A 21,088-nucleotide genomic window follows, 5' to 3' on the forward strand; every position below is an offset into this window, starting at 1 on the left:
GCGACCAGTTTCTACTAGTAATACCTCTCAAGTATAAGAAATATGTACAGCAACACATCACACATATCTATACTAGCCTAAAGCTCCTACAGATGGATGCAGGATCCAAGGTCTATTTTACGTTTATTTACTTTTACGGAAACCGCGGAAATAAAGCGGAAAAAGAAATGGAAGAAAGTTAAAAATAGAATGGCGAAAGCGCTTGCCGGAGGCCAACGCTAGTTCGCAGCCAATCTGAAGCCCTAGGCCTTCGAATGTTATCACTTATTAGGATTTGTATGCTTCCCGCACAGTCTACCATTTGTGAACACCTGCTTTTGGCTTAACCGAACAAATATTGTTTCAAACATTTCCTTCATATTCCTGCACTTAAATCCAGTCAAAGACAATAAGACAGCCGAAAACAGTAGTAGTTAATTAAACTGAAGCCAAACAGAGCCAAATTCACAAAGACGACGCTGTAAAGCCAAAACAGCAGATGCTGAACAGTTATTATGGCTGTATGAACACAGACATGCAATGTGTATTTCACGAAGCAACGCCGCTGCACCTGCAGTGACGGCTACTTAAATACGAGCAACAGCATACAAAAAAGACGAGGTCCTGTGTAAGGATGACCAAAATTAAAATACATACTTAGCAAAGCAAAACAAAAGCAAAAGGCGGATATAAAACCGAATGCATATGCAGAAGATTTGGCTGAACCAGCGAACGGACCACTGTTTCTTTAATGTTTTAAATGTGTTTCTTTAATTTAGTGCATATATGTACTTATGTGTGTTGCACTTAGGAAAACATTTAATGATAACTAATTTTGGTAAGCACATTTAAGCAACATATAATTATTTTGCGCCGCTAATGTTGACTGTTGATAAATGACGCTGGCAGGGCATGTCGGGAGCACGTGCAAGCCGCTGGCAGGATATTGGCACGAAATAGCAACTAACTGGATATTTGGTGGATAGATGTGTGTACGCGCATGCAATTTTGTGCATTTTCGCCAGTTGTGGGTGTATGCCACCGAAAACCGCCCACAGACAAAACAAAAATCGCTACACCACATACATATATGCTTGCATGTCCTGGCTCGTCCTTTTGCTTTTAGGCAATTTTCACAGCATACACATGTCCATGCACACATATATAAAGAAGTTTTGTTGCCTAAACACATGTTTGAACGTGCTGAGTCCTTTTTTCATTATTTTCTCAGTACTCAGTCTCTGTCTCTGCACTAAATATTTCTTTTTACACATGTACCGCTAGTTGCTTTGCATTGCTGGCCTGGCAGGTCACATTTTTGCAATACTGCCTTTCATCTTTTGCCGCATTCAAAGCGTTTGCCACAAATTGATTTTACTCGTTTGTCAATCGTCATTGTTGCACGCATGCGCAGTGAATGCCTCGCACTCTAAAGGCGGCATAAGAGAAGGTTCATGCAAAAAGAGCTGTGTGGTTGAGCCCTTAGTTGACGCCTACAGTTTTCTTTTTCCAATTTTTTCTTGGTCTTCAGGCGACACCTCCAAGTTCTACGTTTTACGCTCCGCTTCTAATGGTTTGAGGAATTTCTTCCTCTTTCTGTTTCCAGTCTACAACGCCAAATGTTATTTTGTGAAATGATTTGCTCACAGCCCAGCACGCCACGTTTTTCCATTAGTTTTTGCTCCTTACTCGACAGACCTTTTAATTTGGAAACTGTGGTAATTTAAGTAGCTGCACTGATGTCATTCCTATGCGCTTTTTAGTGCTTCAGTGAGCATTTTTACTAGCATGATACATTACAGTCAATGTTTTTTTAGTTTTACCGTATGCAGGATATGGTTTCCTGGCCACTAGTATATATTAGTTGCATTTGTATTATTGCCTGCGCATGCGCAACACATGTTTTGAATTGTATGCCATTTCCATGGCAGATTTATGATGAGATGTCTTACTTGTGGAGACTTGGTTGATAAAACACTTGGCTTCAAGTGTGACAGCACTTTATGCAACTAGACTGCGAGTGCATGTTTCGCATTGTATACTTCAAGGAAGCACTGATTGTGAACAGAAGATATTGATGATCATCAAGTATATACCCGCAGCAGTGGAAATGGTTCAAGGCATTAATAGCTTAAACAGATTGCGATGCTAAGAACTTAAGTGTTGAGCATACTTCCAGAGAAATATGTGTAGTCTTGTTTTTTTTTCATACTGGCGCCATAATCTCTTTAGCGACCCCATAGCACTAGACCAAGAAGTTCGAGTCGATATGCATCAAATAAAGTAAACTTTTTCTCCACTTGCTCTTTTCAACTCCGAAAGTTTGCTCATTTCACCGACAGTAGATTCTGATTTAGCCAACTTATTATATATATTTGAGCTCATACTTCTTCCAGATATGACGTTCGACATTGTAAGCACACTAAAGCCCATAATCCGCGTATGAAAGGTACAGTCTAGATTCTTACGAGTTGTTCCTGCATAATATCATACGACATAAGGAGACACCAACCAACGACCTTATAGTGGTAGCAATCGCTGAACACCTAGATGACCTCCAGAGCAAATGTAATAAGTCCATAAACGGACTGAGTACAAAACAGAAGTCTTGCTCATAAGCACAAGGAATGTTGAAGAAAGAATATCACTCACAAAAGAGGAGTGCGAGATAATTTCAACGCCTTAACTGAAGTATCTAGGAGTTATATTAGACTCAAGGCTCAATTTTATTTACTTAATACATTGCAGGTAAAGCGAATAAAATGCTAAACGCATTAACAAGAAGGCTGCTGGCAAATAAAGGCTACGTGCGCTCCAGTCGGCGGTTTTTAGTCGAAAAAGGTAATGAGATCTCCAATATCCGGATCGGTGTTGCTGAAGAAATAGCCAGTATGCCGCCGATTGACATCCAGGGTGATGAGTTCGCACAAATTATCAGAGCCTTTTAAAGAAACCAAACAGGAAAAGAGAACAAAAGCATGACAATGTGGCAGCAACAGTAGTAAGCCTCATCCTACTGACGGTGAACCCACAAACTGATACCCGATATCCATTCGTGGATAGACAGACGACATGCAGACCTGGATTTTCACTTCACATAACTCCGTAAACTTCAACCTACGATTGATCGAATTTTAACTAAGGAAAGCTTAAGATTCGAGGACAAACTATGCCCAAGTATTCTATGGGCCCGAAGTTCTCTAAGGAGCCCGTCTTTTTCAAAAACTTAAGTGAATAGTTAAAATTTAGAATGCTTTTGATAGGTGATTAATTCGAAAATTTATTTTGACATTGTGATTACCAATTAAGGAACGTTTTCTTGCTATTGCCTCTTTATATGCCAAACATTGGAAAATTACAATATATAGCGGTAAATATGAAGGAGCACAAAATCACATCTAACGTAAAAATAAGTATGCAGTTCTTTTGCTCTGTGGTGCCCACACGCTGCATTTGGCTTTAGTCGAATTTAAATCATTGAAATCTTAAGAAACAGCTCGTCTACAAATGAAGTTGGATCTAATTAAGAGGCCGTCGGACATTGAAAGGGTATAATTAAGATACTTATAAACTAGTTTTTCCTCAACTCTTTAGATATGGACCCTCGACCTAAGAACGGTCTACAGAAAACACTACAACAATTGCAACAAATACTCTGAGAGGCCAGCAAAAGCATTAACTGGCGCTACGGCCAGGCTTCAATGGCGTCCACTAAGTTGATGGCGTCGTCTAAAAATTCAACGCTAATCATCGTAATTATTACTGGTGGCGCTTACCGTTTGCAGTTGTTGTCAACAATGACAAAAGTTACCACAATAACAGCGGAGAGAAATAAAGCGCAACGACAGAAAGGCGAAAAATGACTGAAAGGTTTTAAAGTCATACTGAGCAACACAGTTGTTGAAGTTGTCTGCTGCCGAGCGCGTGCAACAAACAGATGAAGAGTAACAGTGGCGCGCGGCGGCGGAAGGTATTGGCGCATCGATAGCATGTTTACCAGTTTTTGAGCTTTTGTCAATGCATTTTTGTTGTTGATTTCTGTGCTCGTTTCGTTGTTGTTGTTGTTTTTATTAATATGTGTTTTATTGTTAACGACATTAAAAAACAATATTCCACCTGTTGGCAGCTTCCTTTTTTATTTATTCCCATCTTTCGCTTTTTTCTCTTCCTTTTTGCGCCCTCTGCTTCTTCTTCCTTCCTGAAAGACTCCAGATGCCTGCTGCATTTGTTGGCGCGGCCGATCCAGGCGATAGGTGCTGGCTATTTGTATTGTTGTTGCTGTTGCTCTTATAAATATTGTCATGCGCGCGATACTTTTTTCCACACTTTTGCTTTACTTCATGTTGGAGCAGTTGTTATTGTTGTTGTTGTTGTTAACTGGTGTTGGCTATGACTGACAGGCTGGCTGCTTTGCTGAAGCTCCGCTTGCGCTTCTCTCTTTGTCATCTGCAACATTTGCAACACTGTCTTAAGTCGGTTGTGATAACTGCCAGCCAAAGGTGCTGTGGTGGCATGCAACACGCCGACAGTGCGCCGCTGTGACATCAACAAACGCCTGCATATGTGAAACATACATGTGTATGTGTGTTCGTATATCTCGCATGGACAATCGGCGTTGTGGTATCGACTTTGACTTGACGACTTTCGGTGAAAAAATGCATTTGCCATCGAAAACAATTAAAATGCGCACATTTTGCGATTCGACTACAACAATACCAACAACAAGCAGTTGGAGATGAAAAACGGAAATCGCAGGCGCTGGTCAAGCAGGTGCACACACATGCACTTGTAAATTTGACTGTGTATGTGTGTGCAGACTTGTTAAGCCATGCGTGTGGCACTCACTTAACGGCACCGGATGTAGGCAGCTGTCCAGAGTGCAAATGTATACAAGTGTATAAAAGCACACATACATACAAATATGTGAATGTTTTTGCAAATTCTTTCACATTTGAGATTGCAGAAACAAGATTTATCAAAATATATACAAATACAAAAATTTTTAAATTAATATGTATTTCCAAGCCAAAGGTCGAGATTCGCAAAGTTGAATGGTTTAAATCCAAAATCTCAAAAAAGCTTTTTAGCTCATTTTCAAATGTAGGATCCCTAATCTCACTACAAAAATTTAAAGAACACCGAATAAGTTATCATTTCAGAAATGTCTTCAAAATTTCTTGGAGCTGTTTTATTGTTAAATGAAATAGATATTCTTAAACAGAACATTTCAGGTGCAATATTTTATATGTGTTCCCGTAATCAAAGGAATCGGCGCCATCGATCTCAGCAACTACATTAACGAAAAAGGGAAGTAGCAGGCCCAACAAGTTAAGCATATACCATCTGATCAAATCTTACCCGAACTATAAGCCTTGTCCGGGAGGCCCTTCAGTGTCTACACCAAATTTTGGTTTCTCTATCCATAAAAAATGTTGAGATCATTGGCTTTCTCTCTGATGCCAATACGAGGATATTCAAGCACTGTTTCTTTAATGTTTTTTCGATGAGCTGCCAAATTCACACTAATTAATCTAGATTGAGACAAAACAAACTATTGAATAAAATAATCTCTTTTTTTCCACATAGTCTGTCTGCAAGTTTAAACGTCTGTCTACCTATCTCTGTCCCAGGTATAACAAGTAGATTCGCCGAGCTCCTCAGACATTTCGTACACTCGCGTTAATGTAGTCACCACAACATCAAAATAAAGTACTCATTGCGCTAACCTTTCGAGCTTTGCCTCTCAATCGCACCTATTGAAGCAAGGTCTTTAAGGTATATCATTATTTAGTGGAGAAAGCACCTAAAGCAGTTGAGAGAACTATTTACCGCAAGGTCTTTGGCGCCGTCCGCGTTAGCCATGAGTACCGAAGTAGATGAAACTACGAACTGTATAGACATGAAAATCAGTCTTACTCAGGCAACGGAAGCAAGAGCACAAACGGATCCAAGTATAACTGGTGTCACGTCGCAAAGGATAGAGGCAACTGGCGAAGTTTTGTGTTCTCGCCTCAGACCGACCCACGGATGTGTTGCTAAAGAAGAAGATGTCTATAATAAATCGAGAACACTGCCTGAATTTTATGTTGAATACTATTTGCTAAAAATATTAATCAGTGGATACGAACTTTACTCTGAGAATAGTGTGTTAAAATATAAAATACAGTACAAGTATTATACTCATTTAATTTCAATTAACTGAAAGACAGTATTGAGTACTCATAGCGACACTTTCCGAAATCGCGCCTCAACAAGTAAAGAGTAAAGTAAAAAAGTCTTTTCTTACGGAATCGCAAAAAAAAGTTTACGTTAAGAAGATAGGTAACGCAGAATTATGCGGCATCTCGTCAACTACACCATTCTCAAGTCCACACATAAAATGCCAACAACAACGCCAAAGCATCTGCACAAAAAATGAGTTAAGATACAAGAGATTAGCCAGAAACGCAGCCAAAAAATAATGAGCTCCAAAGCTTGGCAAAAGTGCAAAGTGATGCGCCACATACGCACACACACCCAATATATATATATATTGTATATATATACTGTGAGTACTCAATTCTATATATATATGTTTGGATATATGTGTGTACTTATAGCTGACCGCTGCGGTATTTTTCGCATGAAGGTGTGTAGACGAAATCCATTAAAATCGTTTATCTCATTGCCGAACATCTGCGTGCAACGCGGTTAATGTTGCACGCATCGCCGTTTGTATTAATGCCAAGTTGGCTTTGTAAAATTAAATCTACATATGTTTATTTATATGTACATATGTGCATGTGTGTGTTTAATTTAATCCTTTCATTCTTCTCTCCACTGGTCACTTTTAATTAGGAAACGTGAAAGTTTTGCGTTTTCTTCCCAGCGTCAGTTATCTGCAACATCTGAGGCGTACTCACATCACATCTATCATTCGCATACGTAAATGATCCGTTTAACTTTCTTATTCTCCAAAGAAAAATACAGAAAAAGTGGATCTTGATTTTTCTCATTCATTTAACTATAAGAATAAGGTTATAAGCGAGAGTTAGGCATATTATTCCTAAGGACAAGGGTTGCGAATTTTTACTTAACAAATTTTGGATTAAAAATTAAATTTTCATTTTTAATACAAGATGTTTGGAATTAAAATTTGAAAATATAATTTTTTGATTTGCATAAACGCGAAAAAATGTTAATTATGCATACGAGGTGTTTTAATAATTTATCTAAGCTGGTTATCGGCACTGGAAATCTAATAAGCTTTTCGTTCATTGCAATATTTTTATTTCTTTATTATTTTATCTATTAACCAATAAAAGGTTTAGAAATAGTATTCGAGTTCGGTCTTTCAAAGGAGGATCTTATACTAGTTTTATTGTATCGTATGTATTGCAAAAGATTCAAAAATGTAAGACTCTAAATAAAGCACCGAATTAGTGTTTAAGGGTTTTACGAAGATGGTATGATATTGACTTACCCTCACCATCTGATTTAATGGTGATCGTTAGAAATTTGCTATCGCGTAGACAATTTCTGTATAACTTTCAGCGACATCGGACAAGTAGTTTTGTTTTGACCGCGTGTGGAACAAGTCGTGTTCACGCATTTTAGTTTGTAAAATAGAAAAAGAGCTAACATTATGGATGATTCGATTCCTGTTTTTAGAAAAGAAATCGAGTAATGAAATTAAGAGAATACTTAGATGCTGTGATAAGGTGACTCCACTATTCCGAATTATTGGCGTGATTCGACGACGAAATGTAAAAAACGGCCTCGAAGATATAATGGCTCTTCCAAAATGACGCACATGTTCGCACGGCCACCGTCGCCCCTATCAAATTGATCGAATAAGGTTACGAACTTCTGTCCCATCCACCATTTTGTCTACATTTGGCCCGAGCGATTTGTTTTTGCTTTCAAACTTGAAAAACCAATGAGAGAATGGAAGGAAGAAGATAGCGCTGTCACGAAAGCCTACATCTCTGAACAACGCATTTTTCAGAGTTAAAGAAGTTAGAGCTTTGCTGAATTAATTGTATCGAGTTAATGTTAAGAAATATCTCGCCATTTTCCAAAGTTTTTGGTTTTACTTTGTAGACTAAATATTTACCAGCCCTCTTTTGCAGATAAAAACTTATAAAAGTACCATATTCGGTACCAAACCGAATAAGTTCCAGCGTGAGTCAGTGTGCCATAAAACATAAAGATTTTTCAAATAAAGCCATATTTCATGCATCGAAATTATCATTCTTCCAAAGTAGCAGAATAAATACGCTTCACAATGCAAAATATTAGAATTTTTCTATTTCATTATTATGAAATTCTTAAATTCAATAATTATCCGCAAACTTAACAAAATTTAGCTAAAATAGCGAAATCCACATTTATCATACCATTTTCGAAATAATGTCAAATATCAGAGATTTATTTAGCTAATTTAATATGCAACACCCATAGCAGGCACATCCCACACACATATACAAACATAAAGTAATACGAGTACAAATGTGCTAACAACCACACAGCGAATTAAAGCATGAAGAATGCAATAAATTTGCCTTAGTATGCAACTGCCAGCACTGCGCATGCGCAAAAGCTGATAAGTGGCGGGAGGCACCTATCGATTCGCCACACAATTAAATGCTCCAAATGTTCTGATTTCTTCACACAGCACGTTCACATATATTATTAGACTTTGGCTTTTAAACGCGCACACACACCATAATGAGCTTTTGAAGGCGGCTGTCAAGTTTAATAAATAAATAGTCTAGTAAATTTGTTAAAACCATTATTGTTGGTGCTGTTGTTGTTGTTGTTGTTGTTATTTTTATGATTTGAGTTAATGTTGCTGCATGTTGTTGTTTTCGTTATTTATTTATTACCTTGTTGGTGTGATTACTTTTTCTGTTGTTGTTGATTTTGGTGTTTTGTTGTTGTTTTTGTTGTTGCAATCGACTGCCGTTTCAGCGTTTCAACGTTTTATTCATTTATCATTTTCTATTAGAAGGCATTTTGAATACTCGCACGTACAGCTCGAAAAGCATAATAATAAGATGTCCAAATGGGCAGCATGGGACCTCGGCTGCACACATACATACTTACATATGACTGTAATATTTGGTGGGATCGAAATGAAGCTGTTGTCTAATGTTACTGCTATTCCTGCAGTTAGGATATACGCCGTTTGTCGTTGCTGTTGTTCTTGTTGTGGCTTGTTAGCTTACGAGCATGTTGTTATTGTTATTGCCAAAGGCATACACAACATATTATCATTTAATTGTTTCACATCATTACAAACGCTTACATGTCACACATACGCACCATCGTAATTGCCTCCAATACAGACACACACATATACATATATCCATTTACTAAATGGATTTGGGGGTGTAGGCAGCAGAGGCGGCAGCAGCGACGGCAGCAGTCGATATAGATTAGTTACAGGGCGCGCAGCTGTTGCTGCCACATGCGCCCAGCACATTAGACGCCTATCATTTGGCGTGGCATGCAGGGCCGGGTAGGAGAGTAGAGGGCGATGCGTTGCCCCTTTAAGGTGCTCACAAGTTTAGCTTCCTCGACGGTTTGCCGCTACTGCGCGTTCAATTGCTAATTTGCTGGCATTTTGTTAACACGTTTTTGCTATTGTTGTTTTTGTTGTTGCTAGTAGCTTTCTGCCTCAGTGGCATTGTTGTGACCGCCAAGATGCGGGCTTGTGGTATGTGAGAAATGCTGCTTGCTACCCAACAATCATCAATTTGTTGCGATTGCTACCATTCTGAGTTTTTGCTACCATTTTAGTTATTTCATTTTTATTCGTTGTTGTGGCCGTTGTTGTTTGCATTTTGTTTACCCATGAATATTTATGTAATTCCTTGCTGTTGTTATTGTTGTTAATGTTGTGGCTCCAACTGGAGCTGCTAATTTTCAGCTTGGGAAAACCCCAACAACGAAGTCGATGGACTACCCGCGGCTTGAATCGAACTACCGCAAACGCAGGGCAGCGTTGTGTGCGTGTGTGTACGCGGGAGAATGTAAAATTATGTAATGGAATACTAACATCTAAGCCGTACATATTAACAAATAAACGATACGATTAATTTAGAAGAGTCTAAAACTCATAATTTTATATACATAAGTAAGCATGTGCTAAGTACGGACGGAAGGGAATATGAGGGTTAGGGGAAATAAATGATGTAAAATGAAAGAATCAGATTGAATTTACAATAGTTATATATAGGAAGTAGGACAGGTTATATTAAAAAATTTTAAATCACAGATCAGGAAGAGCTTTTTGGGAGCCAGGTATAAATTGCACAATGGGCGTGGCACCGCTCACCTTTAGGTTAAATCCTATATGTCAGAAACTACTTAACCAATTTCAATCAAATTTGGTGAGTGAGGTTACCCAAACATTCCTATTAGATACTTCGAAATCGGATGACAACCAAGCCTACTTCCAATACAACAAACTTTTAAAGCCTTTCTGATTCTTTCACTTTACAGTATACAGATTAAATATCAATGAAATTATTAGATGAAAACTTTCCACAAATAATGTTCTCAAGGTATTTAATTTTACGCACTATATTTCACGAAAACGGGCGTAGGCACCAAATATGCAGACAGCAAGGCATATGGCTGATTTTTTACCGAACATATCGGTCTGTCAATTCTAGTATTGAAATTAAGAGAGAAAATGTTTGTGATAACAGCTTGCTCTAATGAATAAATCGGGTCAACGCTTTCCTTAGTCCTAGGTTAGGTTGACTTTATACTGCATCTGTCGGTCAATATGTAAGAAATTTTAAAGATATTCTTAAAGAATCTCTTTCTTATAATATAAAATGTTCATTTACACTCCAAGGAAGATATTTACTTTTTTTTATAATTTTCTTTATTTCGTTGAGTTTTGACAATGCATATCTCGAAAACGTTTAACTTAATCGAAAAATTATACATGCCATTAAGTAGAGCAAAAAATTTCCTACAAAACTATGAGTTTTGTAATTAAAAATTATATTTTTTCATTAAATTCTTACATAATAAATTTCATAAAATTCATAAGAAAAAAACATGTATATTAAAAAAAAATAAACCATTAATATCTTTTAAACGGGTTAAAAAAAAAAAAGTAAGAGACCATTTTGAAGAGCATTTAATTTCGTACAAAATCTATGAAACGAGATATTTTTCAAGTAGTTGGAAGGGAGTCATGAATCTACCTGACATTAAGAAAAAAATAGAAAACTTTAAGGCGGAGGATCTTCCCGTTAGAATTAAGAGTTCATAATTGGGAGATTTTCTTAGAGCTGGCAAGGAAGCTATTTTTCAGAGTAGCAAGCGACAAAAAAATTTTATTTTTATTTTTACCCACCCTAATGTACATTTAGACACATATTGATTTTATATGCAATGAAATATATTAATGTACTTTCTCAAGGACAGAGAAAGGTAGAAATGCAAAATAAATATTAGGGCGGCTTAAAGCTCTGCAGCACAGCTTAACTCGATTAGAGCAAATTTTCTACTCTCAAAACTCTTTGCCGTAAAACACATCTGTTTGCACGGATTTGCATATGTAATACTATACTTTTAGCATTTAGGGATTCCTGAACTTTGCCTTAAATTTATTACTATAATTGTTATGAATCACTGCTCAGATATTTTACGGGAGTCCTATCACAGTCTTTCCTTTTCATTACAAAATATTTATTTATCAGAAAAAAATTGTATTTAAATTTCGTTTAAAGCATTATCATTTCTACAATTACCATTAATAAAAATAGGCAATAAATGATTTTATATGCAAGCAAATTTTCTTTATTCACTATTTATAGTATATTATAAATTTGTGATCACTTATACATCTTTAAAAATCTCTTCCGCAATCTTATGTATAATTTTAAACGCTTATTTTCTTTAAAAAAAAAAAATACTACAATCACCAGATGTATTCCTTTTCTTTCCAAATACAGATTTGATTCAGGATTGGCTACCCCTTCAAAATTCAATGAATTCCACAGCAATTAAAATTCAACGGCATTTTTATTGACACTCCGCAAAAAACCGCTAAAAAGAGGCAGTAAAATCTAAATTATTTACGAGTACATTATTATTTATTTATTGGTTATGCCTTTTATTGACGTCTTTATTGCGATATTAGATGTACGTTTTTTGTTTTTTTTTTTGTAATTAGTTGTTTTTACTTTCTATAAAATGCAAAAAATATATAATTAAAATATCTTCATTTTATGGGTTTTACATGCATATTTTTTGCAAACGATGTTTTGCTAAACAAAATTTCAGCAATGACCCGCCTGCTTTTGAAGAGCGCGTAAACTACATAGTTTAATAGCATTTTTACAGTTATTTTTAGTACGTTACATGTATATTTTCATAGGAGACAGTAAAAAAGCATAATTCTATTTCCCAATACCTTTAATTTGCACTTATGAAATTTCTTAACCAACTCCACATTGTTGGAATCTTCAGCTTGTATTACCTATAGTAGCTAAAAACCACAATCTTAAACAATCCTCCGACTGTAGATATATTACTAGCTATACAATCTTATATTTTTACCGAATTTATTTTTTCTTGAACAAATTTTTATACTGATGGTCTGAGATGGTCTTTGACGGAACTGTTGTAAGACGTAAGTCCAATCCAACTTTGAAACAATGAAATGCCTATGAGATTGTCCTCTTTATTTCATAAAATATAATTAAAACAAGAAAAAACGTTCGCTTTGGTTGCACCTAAGCTATAATACCCTTCACACATACAAAAGTTCCTTACAAGAACTTGATTCCGATCGTTCAATTATATAATATAGTGATCTGATCGCAACTATTTCTCCGAAGAATACATTGTTGCCTTATATAATAACTTGTACCTAATTTCGTGAAGATATCTCGTCAATTGAAAACGTTTTCAATGCAAGCACTTTACACCGATCGATCAGTTAATATGGCAGCTATATGCTATAGTGATCTGATCTGAACAATTTCTTCGGAGATTACATTGTTGACCTAGAAAATAACATATAACAAAAATAACAAGTATTTGATTCAGATTGGTCAGTTTGTATGGCAGCTATATGCTATAGTGTAGATCCTCCTTGACTGTAGTAGATCAATTCTGAACACTGGATCTATCTGTAAATAACGTTGAAATTATCAAGCTACCAAATTTGTCGATTTATCAAAAATCGGCCAAGAATATGAAAATCAGCTCATTCAAATCCTCAGCAAAATAGTAATCACTGCTGATTCGCACAAAAGATATTTCGTTAATATTCGCCGATATGAAAGTTAACCTTTTGAAGATCTCTTAAGGCCAGAAAGAGTTCCGCGATCCAAAAAATATTTACACTAAAATTATTAGTATTATACTCTTTTCAATGTTATATATATCAAGTAAACCAATGCGCACTTTACAACAAGAAGACTCCGAAAGAAGAGGAAGAAGCGCAGACAGCAAATTTCACCTGAAGAAAGAAACGAAGTTCGTATCTACATATACATATGTAGTCGCCAAGCTGCTAGCTGTAGCAAGTGGAAGCCAATGCACTTAGCAACATTGTAAGCCGAATTTGGACGTGTACGTATGTTTGTATGCATACGTGTGTGGCACGCAATTGCTCTCCCTCTCTAGCCACATTTTTTCGGCAAAATTTTAGCATTTCTTGAACGCCATGGCCAATGGTGACAATTTTCAGCTACAACTGTTGTTATCGACGACACTAGCGTTTTCGTTGTAGTTGCTTTTTATTGACATTGACTGGTGTATGCTTGGGTTTTTGCTCACTTTTACAAACCGTGACTTGTGTGGCTTTTTTGGTGAAATTTTAGGCGCGTGGCGACGACAGCATACACCCGCCCCGCGTAATACCAACGAGCAGTCCACATTGATTATATGTGTATGTGTGTCTGTGAGTCTGTCAGGTGTGTATTTACTCAGTGGATCGGCATGGCAGCATATGCGGGTCATATAAGGTGTTGGATCGGTAGGGCGGCAACATTACTGCCACGGCTTTTTATCTGTTGCTATGTTGGTGTGATGGCGTCTGTTGCTTATAGTTTTTTTACGAAGTTTAATTTTTGGGTGTTTAACCGAAGTTGCGTTAAGTGCAGATGTTGAATTGGAGCTTTTTATCCTTTTCTTTATTGAAATAGTTGACTTATATTATTTGGTTGCGTGGAATTTCCAGGTGGCTAAAAAAATAAATCAACTATATATCCTCCAAGCTAGACTCTTCATTGATAACTTCAAATGAAATGATTAAGCTTTAATGCTGTTACGTTTTCTAAAAGCTAAACTGTACTGTACGACGTCTTTTTATAATTAAAATTAAACTGATGATTCAGAAAATGTATGTAATCTTAAGGCCTTCAAAAATAAAGTTAACCGTGGTGGTAATTCTTCTAAGATCGGCACCAGAGATTTATGTCTATGACTTTGGATAATATACTGAGTTGGTCCTAATTCCATAGAATAGACCATGTGACGGAAGATATGCATGTTAGAAGTTTGGTCTTGTTTTTATGCGAAAAATTGAAGTTTACACACGTTTTAAGCCGTCTCTAAAAGATTGGTCTCACAGAGTATTAAATCCGAGCACTTATCAGTTCATCACGATGAGGTAAGGTTGAATAAGATTTGCAAAATTGAATACACATTTACACCTTTATTCTGTGCACTTGACAGATTAACAAAATAATGATCATTTATCAAGATTTTCATCAAGTAAAATTTGTTTTTATTTGTGAAAAACTTGACAAAATATTAAGCTTTAGAACACAGCGCTTTTCCCCACACGTTTGGTGAATAAAAAGTGCAAACGAAATCGCTCATTTCTACTTGTTTGTTGTAGCCTACACAAAACCAGTGTTGCCACATCTTCTGCGCTATAAATTAACTGTAAATCAAGGTGAAATAAATGGGTTAGGGCGTTAAAAGTTCCGGAAAATCCGACAACAGATATTTTCTATATAAAACGAGGAAATTGCATAAAAGCATAGCAAGGTTCATAGTTACATGTTTGGTATATGACCTATTATATTTCATATGATATATGATAACTTTTTTTCATGTAGTGCTTCACTCTCTTTTCTGTGCTCTAAATTTAAAAAAAGAAAAAATCCGTGTATAAATCTGCAAGACCTTCTGCAAGCTCGAAAAATCCGTCAAATCCGGAAAAATCCGAAGATCTGGCTGCGCTGGTCAGAACTTTTATAATTAAATGCAGAGAGGTAAAATAGTTTCCGAAGTGCATTCCTAAGTTTACCTAGAATTAATAACTACTCCATTACTGGAATTTTTATGAAGCATTTTCATTTCTCTCACAATTTTAGATCTACAATAATTTCGCTCGGGCTTTTAACCCCACAGTCATTACATGGACGTCACTCACTCCTTAACCTTTAGATGAAATAGTTTTTCGACCGATTCTCGAAGCTTTTTATGAACTTGAGCTTTAGCGAACTTTGTATGTAGCTGTTGTGATCTTTGACATTGAAAGTAATGGGGTTTGATTATATAAAGCAGTTCTTATTTATAATATATGGTAAAACAATGGAAAAAAGTGCAGAGAGCTTTCAGAAACAAGTTGAGAGTCTCATCTTCATGAACTTCAATCGTGATCTATAATGGATGCAGTCGTAAAAAACAAGCGGTACGTCAGTTGGTTCAACTGAAAGACGTAACAAGAGTTTCTTGCCAGTTTCATGTACGAGGTAGCCATATGGATCGCTGATACACATAATTACAATATTGCAAAGCAATAAAAGACACACTATTTATCGCTTTAAGTAAATAATTTAATTATATTTTGCACAAGTTTTAGTAGCCAAAATTAAAATTGTTCAATTTACTACCTTATCGAACGCTGCCACATAAGTGGTGGGCATAAATTTTTGGCAGAAAATTAAATTTTAAAAACTGCAAAGCAATAAAGCGCACTAAGCAAATGCAAGCGCAACGGATTCGTATGTAAATCAATACTTTTGTGAGTGTGTATATGTGTGTTTGCTTCTCCCTTGTCCCCCTTTCAGCCGCTGGGGACTCATCGAACGCGAGTTGCTACTTTAGTACCGCGAAGCGTAACTTATTGCCCTTTTCCAGTGATCCATCATGCACCGTTTAACGCCATAAATTTTAAAATTGTTGAAAAATTGTTAATAACGAAGAGGAAAAAAGCGCAAAAGCCCTACTTGCATATGGACGTTAGCATGGGAATGCATTATGCCTGGCCGCATACGAACAAATATATTATATTATATATTAACATATGCATATTCATACAGGTGATCACACACACATACTCATATATATTGTATATAAAAACACATCTACATAGACTTTTGTATGGATAACTCGCCCGAGAAGCTCGAGGCTGTGGAGCAAATGCAAACGGCAGCCAGAGCCAGTCGACAGCCGATGCACGTACACTTTCCACTTCAAAAAACCAGCAACAAGCACTGCTTGAAGGCTGAAAAAAAGCACCTGTAAATGCCTGGCTTAAGTAATACACGAACGCACGAAACGCATAAGTAACGCGAATTTGGGGATGAGAGAACGCCGAAGTTAAGATAGAGTGGCTAAGAGACGTGCGGGCGTTGGCAAGTGGGACAAAGTGTAGACATAAACACGAGAAACAGATGTCCTGCTGCTCCAAATCGAAAGCGCAACATACATCATGCCGCAAATGATTGCAACACGCAGACCCTTCCCCGGCCGCCAAAGATCAGATCTGTAAAACTAAAATAGAAAGAGTGTATAATACCAAACTCGTTTCGCAGCCAAAACCGAAATGTAGGCGCATGCGCAGCCCTACAAAGTGGAGTCAAGTGCGGCCAATGTAGAGACTGCGTGTTGTTGAGCACCGCTGGCAGACGACGCCGAAGTCGGTACGTCGTTGATGAGGCTTCACTTGCTGGACGAAAATTAAAAGCAACAAAAAATTTGCACAGAAGTTGCAGAAAAAAGCATGAAAGCAGGTAAGAAGGCAATGATACGGCGTAAGCATTGACAGCCGAAAAAAGCCAGTCAAAAAAAGCCACAACACATTGCTTTGAACTGGTCAAAACTGAGTGCTATGGTGGCCAGCTTTAGTCAAGTGCGAGGCCACATACTTACATACCAACTGCCTGCACAAGCTGTGTGCAGACTCTTGGGGCAGGGTGTTGCACGAATTGTTGGTAAAAGAAATTGAGGTCATGTACGCGCAAACGAACCACAACGCACTGCTAAAGAGTGTGCGGAAGACAAGCGAAGAATTGTTGTTGGGTTAAAACGCAGCCGCCAAGGCATTTAGATGCCATGCCAGTTTGATTTGCCGATCTTGCGTGCGTATTTGCCACATAACCTGTCGTAAAATGTTTTTCTTCGAACTCTGCGCGTTTGATTAAAATAATATTAAGCTAAATTAGCAAACAATTTTGAAGCTGATTGTGAAGAGGGTTTTGTACAGAGGAATGTTCAAATGATTTGTAACAAAGCCTAATATCAAGACTCTGTCGTTGCAAAGCCTACTTTCCTGTTATTCAATTACTAAGCCAAACAACAAGGTTGTAACTACCTACTTTGAGACACATATTCATATAGGCTACTTGGAAGTAAAAAAATATCCTAAGCTCTATCTTAAAACTTATTTTGAGCCTTTGCTTGGAACAAAATTCTTTGCGATGCCACTTTTTTGGTACAAAATCTGTATAGTGATTCTTCTCGTGGACCTGATTTACCTACTCCACCTCCTGACCACAAACGTTCTTAACATCTGAACATGACGTCGAGTCTAATCGATTCTCGCTCTTGCTCTCTAAAGGTGATTTTTAATAGATTATTTAATAAAATAAGTAAAGTCAAATAAAAAAGATTTCTATAAGGCAAGATGGCTTTAATTAGGTTAGGTTAGGTTCGATGGCTGATACAAGAATCGCACTTGGACTACTATATGCAGTCCTTTGTAAAGCCATAAAAATATAATTAGTGATATTCTCGCGTTTTTAAATCCAGCTCCAATAAGAAGGTCCTATATGTTTATACATTATAACTTGCACTTAAATCTTATTCCGCTTAACATCAGTTATTCGAAGACTTCTTTAAAAATTATATCCTTGAGTTGATCAGTGTCTTCTAGTGGGAAGGAATATTTGAATCCATGTAAACACTTTTCTTATCATCTTAAAAAAAAAAAACTATTCTATTATATGCAATTCATTTTCCGAATGTTAACGGCAACAGTTTTAGATGATTGCAGGTGTTTGACATAGATTTTTCCCATGGAAACACTTTGTCATCCTTGCTCATGTATTGCATATATGCGGTTAGCAGTGCAACTGTTAAATGAAAAACCTTTTTCCCACAGCCACAAACACAAATCAGCCAAGAGCATATGCAGAAGAACACCCTCACACCAAATGAGCGCAGGAATAAGGCAAATAAGGAAGCAAAGGAAACGTACAATGGAACAGGATGCAAATGTGTCGATTTCAAATAAGACTCTCAAGGACAAATAATACATGCGAGGTATCCTTGTGCACACATGCAAACACTCAAACTAAATTCAAATCGTAGCGGTGCGCATTGGGGGAACAACTGTCTTGAGTGCGTGAGAATATTTGTGTGGCGTGGAGGAGACGAAACAAGGAAAATCATTGCTTGGGAAAACTGCAGGAGTTTAAGGATTTTCGCAAACACTTCATAATAAATATCGAAAAAAAAACTCTACTCGTTTGTTGCATGTGTAGTTTCCTCATATTTTCCGTATTTGCAACATGCAACAGTCAACAAAACAATTAAAGTGTTATTCGTGCAATGCAATGAATTTGAAGATTTCGCTGTGTTTCTCATGCAAAGTACCAAAGCTGACAGCTGCAGGTTTCTAGACTTGCCACAATACTCATGTAGCAATGCGGGGAGTTGTGTTTGTGCGAGTTTCAATTTAGTAAAGGAAATATTAAGAAGCTAACAAATGTTATTTTTGGCTAAACCAAAGGTTTCTTGTTGCTCTCTTTATTCCATTTTTTTATCTCTCAAACATATCGGCGAGTTCGTACAGTGATTCGCTATCCGGCTTTCACGCAACATATGCCGCCAAACACTTGCAACCTTATCCTGTCGCAACAATTGCGAAAAGGACTTTTCGGATCAACGGTAGATTGGTTGTTTTGCACTTTTTTGCGCTTCGCTCCTCCTCGATTTGGCTATTGAATTATATCAACAGTTGTTTTATTGCATAAGACGCCGTTTGTTTGCGTGGCTTTGATTATTTTTCTCACATCTTTGGCGGAAACGCAAAATTATTTATTTGTTTTTTCCTTTTCTATTCTTTCAGCACCTTTTTCAAGCGTGAGCGGTTATGGGGTTGCGCTTAATCGTCGTGGATCTGCTTCATCCCCAAAAAATAGCCTTCTGTTTTGTGTTTCTTTGCTAAATGTTCTTGTTCGTTTTTTGTTCTTGTTCCTTCGGAGTAGACAGGTTTCGCGCGTCCAGCTAACAGATTTCCGGAAGTTGATCAGGTGCAGGTCGTAACATTTTATTGATATTTGATTTTGAGATTCACTTGATTAGATTTTTCGTGCACATGACACACAAAGAGCAATACAAAAACAAGTTTCTTAAGGAGGTAGACGAAAAAATTCGTCAAGTGTTTATTTAATTATTCTCGAAGCATATTTAATTTTCGCCAATTATATGTTCACCTTCTATTCTCTTGCTTTAGAAGTTATGATTAAGTTGATATTTTTCAACTCGACCACAGTTTAGAAGATCGTCGTTACAACATAAAATACATAGATTGTTCTTAGAGTCAGGTTGTCGAATTGACTTAGCATCTAAGTTCAACTACGCTCGTAATACCATATGATCTAGCCGACCGGGAATTTCAGGAGACAACGAAAATATAGAACTGCTCGCAAACATCTGAAGTTTCTACTTGAAGCGGTTTTATTTTCAAGATCTTTTTTTTTTCTTATACGGGGGAAGCTTTCACCAATGTGTATTTCGTTAATTCTAAACTGAAGCAGTGAAACCATCCCCCTGCACTCAGATTCACACTTTTGGTCGATAAACACCATAATTGGTTAATTTTTTTATGAAAATCGAAGCGAATATTAATGTAGTGAATATAAATCGATATATTGTCGATTTTTTTTAAAAACTCTGGCTCACGGGTTCAAATGAACACATGAATGAAGTATAATAAGTTTCAAGAGCCTCTAATTTTGTTAATCTTTCAGAACAGTTCAAAACCCGTTCGAAGTTTTATGATCTGACCATACCTTATTATTAAATAGTTCTCTTTACCGATTTTTATCTATCTATCTTTTAGGCGGTCTACTAACCATATTTCAACAGTCTTACAAGCATACAGTGTACGTTTAAAAGCTGGAGACGCATTTAAGGCGTATCTATTTTATTGATTTGAAAAAAAATCTCATTTATTGACCCTGAAAAGGGTATATTAAGTTTGCCACGGTGTTTGAAACACTTGACCGGAAACGTCGGAGACCCTCTAAAATATATATATATATATAATTGATCAGCGTGACGAGCAGAGTCGATTTAGGCATGTCTGTCTGTTCGTAACTCCGATAAAGTTGTTCAAATCGGACTACTATAGCATAAGCAGCCATACAAGCTGAACGATCAAAATGAATTTCTTATATGAAATATTTTGTATTTGTGAAAGGTATTATATGTAGCTTCGGTGCAGCCGAGGGCAACGTTTTTTCTTGTTATTTATATAAATTATAAAGTTTATAAACTCTGTTTTAAGCGAAGACCATTTGATTTAAGCTAGATCTTAAACTGCTCTCTCGGATATGTCAAGTAACCAAAATAATGCCTTAAACCTTTCTAGAGACTTTCGATATCACAAGATGGATTTGGTAAAAGACGACAATATGGGTTTTGGTCTCTTCGACTAAACAGCTCAACACTTAAGTTGAGTCTTAACAGAATGCAAGCTTCCCTTACGTGATTCTTCCTTTTCATTCGAGAATATTCGAGCGAATTTTTCGCATGCCGAAATCGAAGTCAGTGGAACGGAAACGTACACCTTTCAGCGCGTGGGAATTTCGTGGAAATCTACCCAAGCATCAATTCAATTGTATTTAAT

The sequence above is a fragment of the Bactrocera oleae genome, chromosome 2 (assembly GCF_042242935.1).
Source record: "Bactrocera oleae isolate idBacOlea1 chromosome 2, idBacOlea1, whole genome shotgun sequence".
In the NCBI taxonomy this organism is placed as follows: Eukaryota; Metazoa; Arthropoda; class Insecta; order Diptera; family Tephritidae; genus Bactrocera; species Bactrocera oleae.